Source organism: Oryx dammah, unplaced genomic scaffold, assembly GCF_014754425.2.
Source record: "Oryx dammah isolate SB20612 unplaced genomic scaffold, SCBI_Odam_1.1 HiC_scaffold_12, whole genome shotgun sequence".
Taxonomy (NCBI): domain Eukaryota; kingdom Metazoa; phylum Chordata; class Mammalia; order Artiodactyla; family Bovidae; genus Oryx; species Oryx dammah.
The window spans coordinates 5,185,745-5,198,309 of NW_024070196.1; the positions used below are offsets into that span (position 1 = coordinate 5,185,745).

Sequence of the window (12,565 nt, forward strand, 5' to 3'; positions counted from 1 at the left end):
TGCGGGAGCCGGGAGCGGGGGCGGCGCCGAGCGGAGCCGGCCGGGTCCCCCACCTCGCCGCCGCCTCGGCCACCCGCCCGGGGCCGTAGCATCTCGCCGCGGAGTGCATGAGCCGGGGCTCCACGCCGGGCAGACGCCCCCCGGCTGGGGGGGCGGGGACCCCGATGTGAAGCGGCGGCCGGGGCGGCGGGGACAGCGGGACCGGCGCCGCCGTCCTTCCCTTCCCTCCCCCGCCCCTCTGCCCCCTCGGGGGGGGTCTCCGTTCTCGGCCCGTCGCCGGCCCCCCGGCTCCTCGGCAGGACTCCGGGAGGAGTTCTTAGAGCCCCCTCCCTGCCCCAGCCCCGAGGGCGGCGGGGCCGGGGGGGACCCGGGGGGCCGGCCGCAGCCTCCGCCCAGAAGAAACTTTGTAAGACAAAAATCCGGAGCCTCCCAAACGGGACTGTCGGGGAGAAGTGGCCCGGGACGAGCAGAAGACCCAGCCTGAAGAGACCCAGGAAGAGGAAAAGAGGAGGTAAGCGGGGCCGCCGCTGCCGCCTCTGCTCCAGCCGCGCGGAAGAGACCCGGGTGGCCGCCCGGCTTGGCGATCCCAGCCCCGCTTCTTGCTCAGCAACGCGCCGGAGCTGCCGCGGCTGCCGCCTCGGTCCCGAGGAGGACAGGAAGCAGCCCGCTTTCTCAGCGCCGCCGGTTCTTCTCTAAAGTGTGAGTTCCCCGGGAAGGGGAGTGGGGGATAGAAATGGGGAGGATGCTGGGGCGTCCTCTGGAGTTTGGCCGATGTTTTCCAGGAGTGTTGGGAGTGTGTAGATGAGAGGGGTACCTTAGTCCTCGCTGCCGGGAGAGGCATCCGGCAGCCCTGTGTTTTGTGACCTTTAGCGCTGGGTACGAGGGATACACACAGGTTTCTCTTCAAGGCGTTCTGTCTTTCTTCAGAGTGGACACTTGCACCTTTCTGGCCAGTAATTAGCAAAAGGAAATTGAGGAAGCCGGAGTCTATGTGCGCACAAAGGACATCTCTGTAATATCTCTTTTCCTGGTACACCGGGTGGGAAACTGCGCTGTAGTTTTTGGCCCTGGGCAACTCATTTGGGTTCCCACGTGGGAACTTCTGACTCTGTGAACCCCTGAAAGTAAAACTTTTTTTGGTCAGTCTTCTTTGAGAGATTTCATTTCAGGAGCAACTGGTATAGGAGTTATTTTTTTTACCTTCTCGTTTCCTGGGTGTAATTCCTGTGTATCCGGAGGACACTAACAGATTGCAGTTACTCAGGAAATTCTGAGTTCTTATGAATCGCAACTGATTTGGGGAAGAGAATTGAGTACTTTAACCAGTTTATGAAAGTTACTAAATTTTTCCTTAAGTGCTTTATTTTTTAGTAGCATATGTCCTACTTGATGACTTGAAGCTTTGCTTATTTATCTCATGCTTCTCTATACAGTGAGGAGAAACTTCTGATGTTTAATACTTTGAAGAAGAATGTTTTTCCTCTTCCTTTATTTTAAAAGTGAAGTCTGTAAAGTCTTTTATTTGTAATTTAGGTATGTGTGTGTGCCAAATTAAGGTGCGGGAAAGTAATTAACATTTCATACATTTGTACAGACTATAAGCGCACGGTGGAATTTTATTTAACAGAACATAGGCATTACTAAGAATTAGGGCCCCTCCAAACAGCTGTATGAACTCACACTCTCTGAAGCTGCTGCTGAGAGAGGCTTAGTGGGAATGAATGTAGAAACTTTGTGGGAATGCGGTTATCTATGCTCTTTTCATCCAGGATCTTTTTTTAAAACTTTCTTGAAACACTTTTCATCCTAAATTGTTTCTCTTTTGAAGAAATGAATTCTACAAGCTTATTAGCCCCTGAATTATGTAACGGTTCATTTATTTCTCCCAAACCTGTCTCAAGTTTCAAGACACATCCCAAATTTGTGTTTTAAGAATTGCTAGAACAAGCTGGAGTTCATCTTTTCCAGCAAAATATTTGGGGGTGCCTGCCTTTGAGGTGCTTTTGTGTCTGGGCAGCAGAGGCAGTGAAACTTGCCCAGAATTGTAGGGAAGGGAGAAGGGACTGGTTTCCATCCATGCCCACTGTGTTTGCTGCTGTTTGGCTTTGCAGATGTTGATTGTTTCTCTTTACCATCATCTTTCCTGACTTTTTGTCTGTCTTAGAATAATTTCTTCCATCCGCATCATCACTTTGCCCTCCTCTGGAACTTCTCCAGGTGTTTTGTTTCTCTTTGTATGCCTTGTTCTTGTTATGCTTTTGTTAGAAGTCTTAAATTCTCTTTTAAATAGATACTGACATCAAAATATTGAGCAGTGTATGTAATATTAGATGTGGAGTCAACACTGAATGTCTGTAGATCTGTTATTTTGTGACCTTGAGGAAGTCATGTATTCCATACTTTACAAAGATAGGAGGAAGAGAAATGTAGTTTTGCATAGGCTCTTTTTGGTGGGGAGGAAAGGAGGACAGAACAACAAAGTAATTTGAGCGTAGATTATACTCCATCAAAGTTGTTTACAACTTTAAGACTTGTTTTGACTATTGGTTTAAAATCATGGTAATATTTTATTGCATATTTGAGTAGCAAAAAAACAGCAAAATATTTGGGGGTCCCTGCCTTTGAGATGCTTTTGTGTCTGGGTGGCAGAGGCAGTGAAACTTGCACAGAATTGTAGGAAAGGGAGAAGGGACTAGTTTCCATCCATGCCCACTGTGTTCGCTGCTGTTTGGTACCTTATAGATGTAAATTTATTTGTACAAATTTCATTAGAGAAATGTTGATGTTGGACTAAACAGAACTTACTGGAGTATCTCAGTTGGGGGAAGGTGTTTTTTTTTTAGGAAGAAAAGAGCAGGTGGAGATAAAGTGTTTTGAACTCTTGGAACTAGAGGGTGTGAGGGACAAATGTAATTAGGAAGTTAACTTACGGGAATACAGCGGGAATTTGTCGAGTAGGCTTAGAGCCCGTTTGTGTGGATACATGTTTACAGTCCGAAGAATGAATTGAGAGTAGTGTTTTTGAGAGGGTAGTTTTAGACCACTGAGGGTAAATTGTATTTTAGGCCAAGAGGCATTGTACCTGGATTAGGATTTTAGTGTTCTAGGGAACTAACATTTTTACACCACAGTCAACTGAAGAGCTATAACAGATGCAAGAGTGAAGAAGATGCTTCCAATATGTTAGTATGGTACTAGTGGTTTTTTATAAAGAGTAATTAAAAAATGGGGCAATGGACTTTGTTTTGGACATTAAATTTTAGGGTTAAAGTTGAATACCGATGCCGTTTCAAAACAGTAAAATGATGAGTAATATGCTGAAAACTGGGAGTCATTGTTAAGTACTATGGTTTCTCTATAGTGTTTATGGAGAGAATGAGCCGAAAAATGGGTACATTTACTTGGGAGGAGGGGAATTTCTTAGCAAAGATACAGGTAGAACAAAGAATGGATGAGACTGAAAGTGAATGAGAGTTGAAATCGAAAAGGAAGGAATGACCTTTAAACATGGCCACCAGTTCAGTCTTAGGGCATATGATTATCTTTGAAATAGCTAACAAGCTTTTTATAGGCTATATAGGTCCTTTGAGATTAAGTTCAGAAGAATATATAAACTTTAATTTTTAAGGAGCTTATACAAGAAGGGAAGATCTGTTTCATCCAATTCATCTTTTTAAAAGTTTGCCTTTCATTATTATCCTAAGTTTGGTCTTTAACATGACGAAGTGGTGCTAAAAATAGCTGGCAGAGAAGGCTACTTCCCCTGCTGCAGTTGGTGCGTGTCTTTGTGTCCCATACAATGGAGGGGATATCCCTGTGTTGGCACAGTGTGCTGAAAATGCCTTAAAAACCTTTCTATTAAAAAACAAGCAAAAACCAATTTGGCAAAGAATTTAGACATCTTCGAAGCATTTATAGACACTGGAAGACTGATCTTTAAGAAATTAAAAATATTTAAAATTTTTGTGGTGAAAGTTGCATGTCGGGTGTTCTCTAGCAAGGCCTTTCCAGGTGATGAAATAGTAGAGAATCCACCTGCCAATGCAGGACACGCAGTTCGATCCCTGGGTCGGGAAGATCCCCTGGAGAAGGAAATGGCAACCCGCCCCAGTACTCTTGCCTGGGAAATGCCATGGACAGAGCGGCCTGGTGGGCTACAGTCTGTGGGGCCTCATAAGAGTCAGATGCTATGGAGCACAGCAGATTAAGGATTATGAGGTAGGAAGTACATTATCGTGCTTTTTTGTGCTCCTGAGTTTGGTCACCGTCTTGGTAGCTGCTTTGGCCTCTCCCTGAGCAGTGGTTGGAATGGCCGTAGCTGTTCAGGCGGGGCACCGCATCCGAGGTGGCTCCAGGACTTGGGGTGTGTGCCGCGTGTGCCCTCTCTTCTCACCCTCTAGTTTCCACATGTTTTCTGCAGATGAAGTCATGTTCTGATGAACTTTAAAGGGCCTTTTTGTGTTGGCTTGATCTACTAGTAAAGACAGTGGGGAAGATGGGGCTCGTAGTAGCCAGTGTGCTCTGCCTTAGCAACTTCGGGACTCATTTGGGATGAATAAGAGTCGTGTGTGTGTGTGTGTGTTTAAACATTGGGTGATCCCAAGCCCACATGTAGTTAGCAGCAGCCCAATTTGCGTACTTGAAGGTGGTTCTTGGAGAAACCTTGTGTTTCCCTCCAGCATCTCATTGTGCAGAGGAGGGGTTGGCAAACTTTTCTTTGTGAAGGGCCAGTTAGTAAATAGTTTAGATTTTGTGAACCATATGGTTTCTGTTGCAAAGATTCAGTTCTGCTGTTAAGTGTGAACGCAGCCACAGACAATATGTAAGTGAATGTGTGTGACTGTGTTCTAATAAAGCCGTATAGATAAAAAGCAGGTAGACTGGGTTTGGCTGGTAGTTTAAGGATCCCTGGTGTAAAACACTGCCAAGTCCACTAACATGCAGTGTGAGCTTCCTTCCACTACAAAGCTGGGACTGGCTATTTTAGCTGGTCTCTGTTTTCTAAATGAGATGTATTTCTTGGAGGCTGTCTTAAATGATTCTGCAGAGTCTTCTGTTCAAAGGTCCTTTTGCCTCCGCAGTGATGAAATCTATGGGCCGAGCAGCGGAGGCAGTGCCATCTGTAAAGAGGCAACTAGAGACTAGGGACTGCTGGGTTTCTCATTCAAAGACACCGTAGCGTCTAAGGTGCCGTCTGGTGACATACTGACTGTATATCGGGGCCAGAAGCATCTCTGGAGTATCTTTGAAGATACTTGTGGGTATAATTTTGAAAGGTTCTGAAAATAAGTTGTAGAGCATTTACTTTAGATGTAAAATTAGAATTGTTCATGGTTGGTTTGAATCAGGTGAAAGTGCTTGTCAAACCTTAAGATCATTAAAGTTTGACCCTTCTGTTTCTTAAAGCTTTGGTGATCTTTTGCAATGTCCTTCAGTGGGTAGAATTACTGGCTCCACAATTGTTAATTTCAAGCATTAGATCTTAACAGATTACTTAAATCACTTAATTGTATACTTTAAAAAGTTTTGCTGTGTTCTTAAGGTTAAATGTAGCATGGGTTAATAGATTTCACCCAACAAATCAATATCAAATGTGTTGTTTAGAAAGGACAGTTCATTTTGTTCAACATTGCATCATAGCTAATATCAAAACTTTTGTTTCATTTGTTAATATTGGATGGTGGTATATTTTCACCCTGGTTTCATAGGACTTATTTATCTCAGGCAGGGGAAGGGATTATTCTTGCAGTAATGACCACTTTTTAGTTTCAAACCTGCTTTTACTTTACGTAATGTTTCTACATATAATTGATAACTTCAGTTCCTCTTCCTTTAAAAAAGGAGTCTGACAATTTCACACAGCCTGACAATTTTAGTATACCTTTTAGAAAGAAGGTCACTGTGACGGTTGCTTTCTTGTTCATTAGGAGAGGATTGTTTCTTTGCTCTTTTTGAAAGTCTTCCTTTTATTTCAAGCTTGAGGATTAGTGGCAGTTTAAAAGACACAAGGTGTCTGTCTCCTATCTGCAAATATTCCAAATAGAAATATTCTATATTGTTGACACTTTCAGTGGACTAGAGAAGAGAGGTGTATAATTTTTTTTTTTTACTTGTAGCTGAATTGTCATTACCAACAAATGAGTAAAGTTGTTTCCAAATAATGGACTCCTGCTGTTAAACATTTCTACTTTGTGTCTTTTCCCCACCCAGTGTCAAGCCAGTCTGTCTGATGCCTTAGTGTAGTAGATTTTGGCTACTTTCTTGTGATACCTCATTGATACTGTATTCTGATCCCTTTTACAACAGGTTTAGAGTGTTTTCTAAATCTGCTTGATTTTTTCTGAACACTATGGGGTATATATTTTCTAATAGTTACACGTTTACACACATGTATAGTTAGCAATTCCTCCTAGTCTATTGTCAGAATTGCGAAATATTTGAGAGAATATCTGTGCTTGATTCTGGATATTGAGTGACAGAACGTATAGCAGTTTTTCTAAAATGTTCCCTTAGAAAGTTTTGAGTAACAATTCATTTCTCTAAAACTGTAAGCTAATAGAAGAAAATATGTTTGTGTTGTATTCTCCTGCAATGCTGGATGTTGAAAAGTAATGAACAAAATGCGCAAGAGATGTTATTGCTTGGTATCTTGTTTTTTGCTCTCTTCCCCTTCACCTAAGGGATAGATTGTAGCTCAGTCAGATATTGTGCGGTTTCTGTTGCTTTGCTGTTGCGCCTCTGCCCTTTTTTTTCCAGCTGAAGGTTGGCTACTGGAAATCTGGTGGCTTAAGGTAGGAGGTTGCATGAGCTGTGTGTGTGTCTGTGTGCACACGAGTCATGCTAGATTCTCCTTCATGGCTGCTGTGGAATTTAGGAACTATTAAAAAGATAGTGGTGCAAAGTATTTTTAATATCACTTGGGGTTTCTTCTGAGAGATTCACCATAGGACAAGATACTGAACCCATCAATATATGTTAGGCCAGATGTGAAGTGTCAGAACAAATTGCTGGTTTGTTTTTGGAAGAAAGTATGTATCTTAGTGAGACTTTTAGGATGGCATGCTTTTCAGGCAGTTAGGGGGTAGTAATAGACATTTGCACAACATCTCTAGGTCTGAGAAGGACTTGCCCCACTAACGTTGTTGTTCAGCCGTTCAGTCATGTCCGACTCTTTGCCACCCCATGAACGGCAGCATACTGGTCCTCCTTTCCTCTGTCATCTCCCGGAGTTTGCTCAAACTCATGTCCGTTGAGTCAGTGATGCCATCCAACCATCTCATCCTCTGTCGTCCCCTTCTCCTCCCACCTTCAATCTTTCCCAGCATCACTGTCTTTTCCAATGAGTCAGCTCTTTGCATCAGGTGGCCAAAGTATTGGAGCTTCAGCATCAGTCCTTCCAATGAATATTCAAGGTTGATTTCCTCTTGGATTAAGTGGCTTGATCTCTTTGCAGTCCCAGGAATTCTCTAGAGTCTTCTCCAACACCACTCATAATGGTGGGTAACTTAGAACTGTCTAATGGTAGAAACTATCACACATACTTGGAACAAGCAGCATGTTGCTAATTTGCTTCTCATTTCTCTCGTAAAATACATTGATGCTCTGGAGGCAGAAGCCTGGTTAGTTAGGCAATACTTTTCCCTATCTTTGTGGCCTAGGACAAGCTACTTAGCCTTTTGCTGTCGACTTCATCACCTGTTGCTACTGCTGCTGCTAAGTCGCTTCAGTCGTGTCCGACTCTGTGCGACCCCATAGACGGCAGCCCACCAGGCTCCCCTGTCCCTGGGATTCTCCAGGCAAGAACACTGGAGTGGGTTGCCATTTCCTTCTCCAATGCATGAAAGTGAAAAGGGAAAGGGAAGTTCCTCAGTCGTGTCCGACTTCGTGACCCCATGGACTGCAGCCTACCATCCATCCATGGGATTTTCCAGGCAAGAGTACTGGAGTGGGTTGCCGTTGCCTTCTCCGTCATCACCTGTTAGGCAATGCTTTCCTTACCTTTGTGGCCTAGGACAAGCTACTTAGCCTTTTGCTATCGACTTCATCACCTGTTAATTGGGACGTGTCTTACACAGGGTTGTTGTTAGGATTAAATGGGATAATGTAAAACATATGCGGAGCTCTTCCAGTGCCTGGCATATAGTAAGATGACCCATGACTGTTAACTTACTATGGTAAAGATCTTTTAAAGTATAACATAGACAGAAGGCTAATGTCAGGCTTTATATTGCCCAACACTTAAATTCAGCCTTGAGTTTAACAAATTATTCTGAAGTAATTCTGCAGTGTTTTCAAAAGCATCTGAAACAGTATATGATTCATTAACATTTTTATTTAAAAAAATCTTAAATGGCAGAACTGCTGTCTTATTATTTATAGAAAAGAAAGACTTATTTAAACATAACTAGAACTTGAATTTATCCCTAAAGACCTCAATAGTGCTTAGATTAGAAAGGACTCTTTTTTGAATAATTTATTGATTATGTCTGAAAGTGACTATGGTTTAAATTGTCCATTTAGAAATAGCAGTATGTAATTGGGTTATCAAGACAGTTAACTGTCCGTCTCTAACACTTGAGAATAAAAAACTTTGAAAAAATCATAAAGTTTAATAAGTTTTATTTGTATCAGTACATCTCAAATTAAGATGGAAGGAATTTTATTTAGGTGATTTTGTTTTCACTAAATTTTTAGCTTTCTCCTTTTTCTAAAATGATGAGAGGGAGGAAGGGATATTCCCTTTTTATGCTTAATATTTATTAAATGCAGGATCAGATTTCAGAAGTAACTTTTCCTTTACTTGGCAGAATCACTGTTCTATTGGCCAGTTCAAGAAATAAATGCTTCTTGATAGTTTTTTGTTTTTGGAAAGTATTTCTATTTTGAGAACAGTTTGCCTATGTCTTCATAGTTTGTTTATTTAATAGAACTGTATGTTTAAGATAAGTGTATGAAAAAAATCTGAAGGCAGAAAGAAAAGATTGAGATATGTTCCTTAACACTGTTTTTCTTGCCAACTCTTGTCCTCATTCTTATGCAGAAATTAGATTGACATATATTAGTGAATCTCTGGTTAAGTAATTTAACGAATATTTTAATTTTAAAACAAATTCAGTCTTTTAAATAGTTTTCTTTGGTGGTTGCAATTGGAGTTTTAATTCTGGAGTTATGCTTCTTTCCATTTTAGACATTTTCAGAAAGAATTATGGTGATGAATAGGTTACTGGATAGGTGGGAGGAGAGCATAGTCTTTCTAGTGAGTTTAAGTTCTTCCTGTTTGTTTATTATGTCTGTGATATCAGGCTATATAAATAAATACATGGGTCATTAGCTTTCTTTTGCATGATTGGTGGTCTCCTCATTGATTGGGTGACTTTGATAATGTAACCTTTGGAATGCAGCTGTAATAAGTGGGGAATATTTTTTTCTACCTGAATATTACATAGGTAGGCTTTTTTTTTTTTTAGGAGAAATACGGAAATTTTAACTCACTATATTGGAAATTTAGGAAACAAAAGATTTCCAAGTTTTGTAAAGGCTTGTTAGTAGGAGAGGAGAGATGGGATGTACAGAGGAGGGGAGAGAGAGAGCGAAGGAGGGAAGGAAGCAGCAGATTGGGGAGACTGGCTCAGGACGTTTTGAGATCAGCCTTAGCCAGAGGTCACACCCTGTTGTTTCTTTGGGTTGTGGACACGGGGTGTTACCACTTGTTATCTACCACCCTTTGAAATGCTGATTAGATGACTGACTCTAGTTCCTAGTTTTTCAACATCTGGATTCTTTACACCATTGAAGTTTTAATCTGTGTGGGATAATCTGTGTATTCTAGGGTGGGGAAATTTCCACAGTACCTGCTAGAGGAGAGGGCGGACATACTGTTTTTGAGTATGTTGGAGTTTCTTTTGTTTTGTTCCATTGTTTTTCCTCATGGACCACGTCCCCCTCCTTGGCCACATGTCCCTAGCTTCGCGTAAGAAGGGTATTTGTCATTCTATATCTGTGACAGAGTAGATGGGAGGTAGGCCTTGGAGTTAACAGACCCAGGTTCCAGCTGTGCTGCTTTGTGACCTTGGGCAAGTTATTTATTCAGTATGTGAACCTGTAAAACTGAGATGATGATAATAGTACCTCTCTCTTAGAGGTTAAGACGGTTGAGATAATGGACCACAGTGTCTGGCTCAGAGTTAGTGCTCAATAAATGGTAATTGTTGCAAGAGTAATAAATATTACACTATTACTGTTATTTTTGTTTTGCTGAAGGCCTTTGTGACCTTTGTTTTTGAATATGTCACTACTTTGAATACTGCTTTTATTCAGCAGTGATGTTCATTGAAGACTTACTGTGCCAAGCACTGATCTAAGTGAACAGAACGTTATAATCCCTGCCCTCTTGAGACTTACATTCTGGTTGAAGGGTACAGAATACGTAAGAGCAGAGCAGATGAGCCGTCTCTCATCCTATGAAACCTGGTGTTTGACCTCCTGTGTCTGAGCCTCCACTGACCAGCCCTGCGAGTTTTCACCTGTGGGTTTTGGCGTTTGCTCCTGTTGCTGTGCTTCAGAGGCTTTGTGGCAGGAACACCCTAATAGCACATATCCAGTCTCACTGTGCTGCAGCTACTGCTCGGTCTCAGTTTTAAGGCAAACTTTTTACTCCATATTTCCTTGGCTTACTGCTTAAATTGGCTATCACACATGTTTCCTTTCAGGCCCCACACTTCTGTTTCACATTATTTACAGAAGTGTTACTCCTCCCCAGCTTATCATATTTTGCTCATCCATTTCATTTCCAAAGAGGGGATACTAGAAACCTCTTTTAAGAAGTATTCCCTGACTAATCTAACTATTGATATATGCTTTCCTCCTGAAAGTGAAAGTTGCTTGGTTGTGTCCGACTCTTTGCGACCCCATGGACTGTCCATGGAATTCTCTAGGCCACAATACTGGAGTGGGTAAGCCTTTCCCTTCTCCAGGAGATCTTCCCAACCCAGGGATTGAACCCAGGTCTCCCTCATTGCAGGCAGATTCTTTACCAGCTGAGCCACAAGGGGAGCCCCAAAGGAGCTTTCCTCCTGCTCTTTTTAAATTTCTCACCTTCTCTGTGTTAATGGAGGTATTTTACTTGGTATTCTCTGTCTTAAAATACTTTTCTTATATCTCCAATTAAATTGTAAGCCTTTTTAGGTCAGGGACCACTTTTCTATTCTGAACCTTGGCTTCCTCTCTTAGAAAAAAGATAATACCTACCTCACAGGATGTTGTGAGATTTCAGAGAGATAAGGTGTTGAAAAGGTCCTGAGCCAAATCCTTAATAAATGTAGTTTTGTTTTCTTTGAACCACTCTAGTTCCTAACGTTGGTACTGGGCATACATACAGTTAGTGCTTAAAAAATACTTGTTAATTTGTCCTGAGTTGAGGTTGAGTCTTTTTATGTAACTTACACTTGTGTGGATTATTATAGCTTTTACTTCCAGATAATATTTAAAATATTTTCAAGTATCAGATGGAAAAGGCTGAGACATGAATAAGAGACAACGGAACGGTGCTTATAGTAGGGACTGGAGCTCTGTTGTGGGGTTCCATGCAGGCTGGTTTTGTGATTTTTTTTTTTTTTTCGTGCTTTTTAACCCTCGGCCTCAGTTTCTTCATTTGTAAGATGGGGACAATAAAAGCTACCTCACTGATACTATGACAAGATAGTATGTCAGGTTAAATGGGAGAATAAATGAGAAGCATGGAACACTGCCTGGCACGTAGCAGTAGCCTCAGGGACCATTTGGCAGTATCCAGAGGTTGCTTTTGGTGACCACAGCCAGGGAGGCGTGTGTGAGGGGGTGCTGCTAGTATCTAGTGGGTCGAGGCCAGGTGTAGTCATTGTGCAGGACAGCACCCTGGCAACTAAGGATTATCTGGTCCCAAAGGTCAGTGGGGCCAAGGTTGGGAAATCTTGCTTTATCATTAAGCAGTTTCTCATTTGGTTATTATCTTTGTAGTATGAGGTACTTTGCTAGCTAGATTCTGTATAAATACTGACTTCCTTCACTTGTAACTAAAAACTGATACTGTGTGCAGTGTATATATTTATTCATTTTTTGTGTGTGTGTATGTGTACATGTGTATAAACTTTCATGTATGTCTCTGCATCTTCCTATTTTCTCTGCCTGGAGTATTATTTTCATTTCATCTGTGAAACACTTACCGAACACTTAACTACCATCTCTTCTAGGAAACCTGTCCTGGTTAGCGTCATCAGATGTTTTTTTCTTCTGGTTACCCATGGTATCTATGTGGCTTTTATAGCACTTAACATAGTTATTTCTATTTTTCTGTTTTCCTGGTTGGTCCCCTTCTTTGAGGACAAGAGTTCTTTCTTCCTCATTTTTCAAGAAGTATCTCCTCCCCCTAAATGCCTAACATTGGCTGCCACGTGTGTGCTTAGTTACTCAGTCGTGCCCAACTCTTTGCAACCCCATGGACTGCAGCATGCCAGCCCTTGGAGTTTGCTCAAACCCAAGTCCATTGAGTCAGTGATGCCATCTAACAATCTCATCCTCTGTCGTCCCC

The 12,565-nt window shown here is 42.0% G+C and overlaps 1 protein-coding gene across 1 annotated transcript in view; it reads left to right on the forward strand.

The window, feature by feature from the left end:
- Nucleotides 1-355: 355 nt before the first annotated feature.
- FBXW7 (F-box and WD repeat domain containing 7) overlaps nt 356-12,565 on the forward strand; it is a 221,866-nt gene continuing 209,656 nt past the window's right edge. Inside the window, exon 1 of the mRNA XM_040251447.1 lies at nt 356-699. The gene's annotated coding sequence lies outside the window, so the exon portion shown is untranslated. The remainder of the gene's footprint in view (nt 700-12,565) is intronic.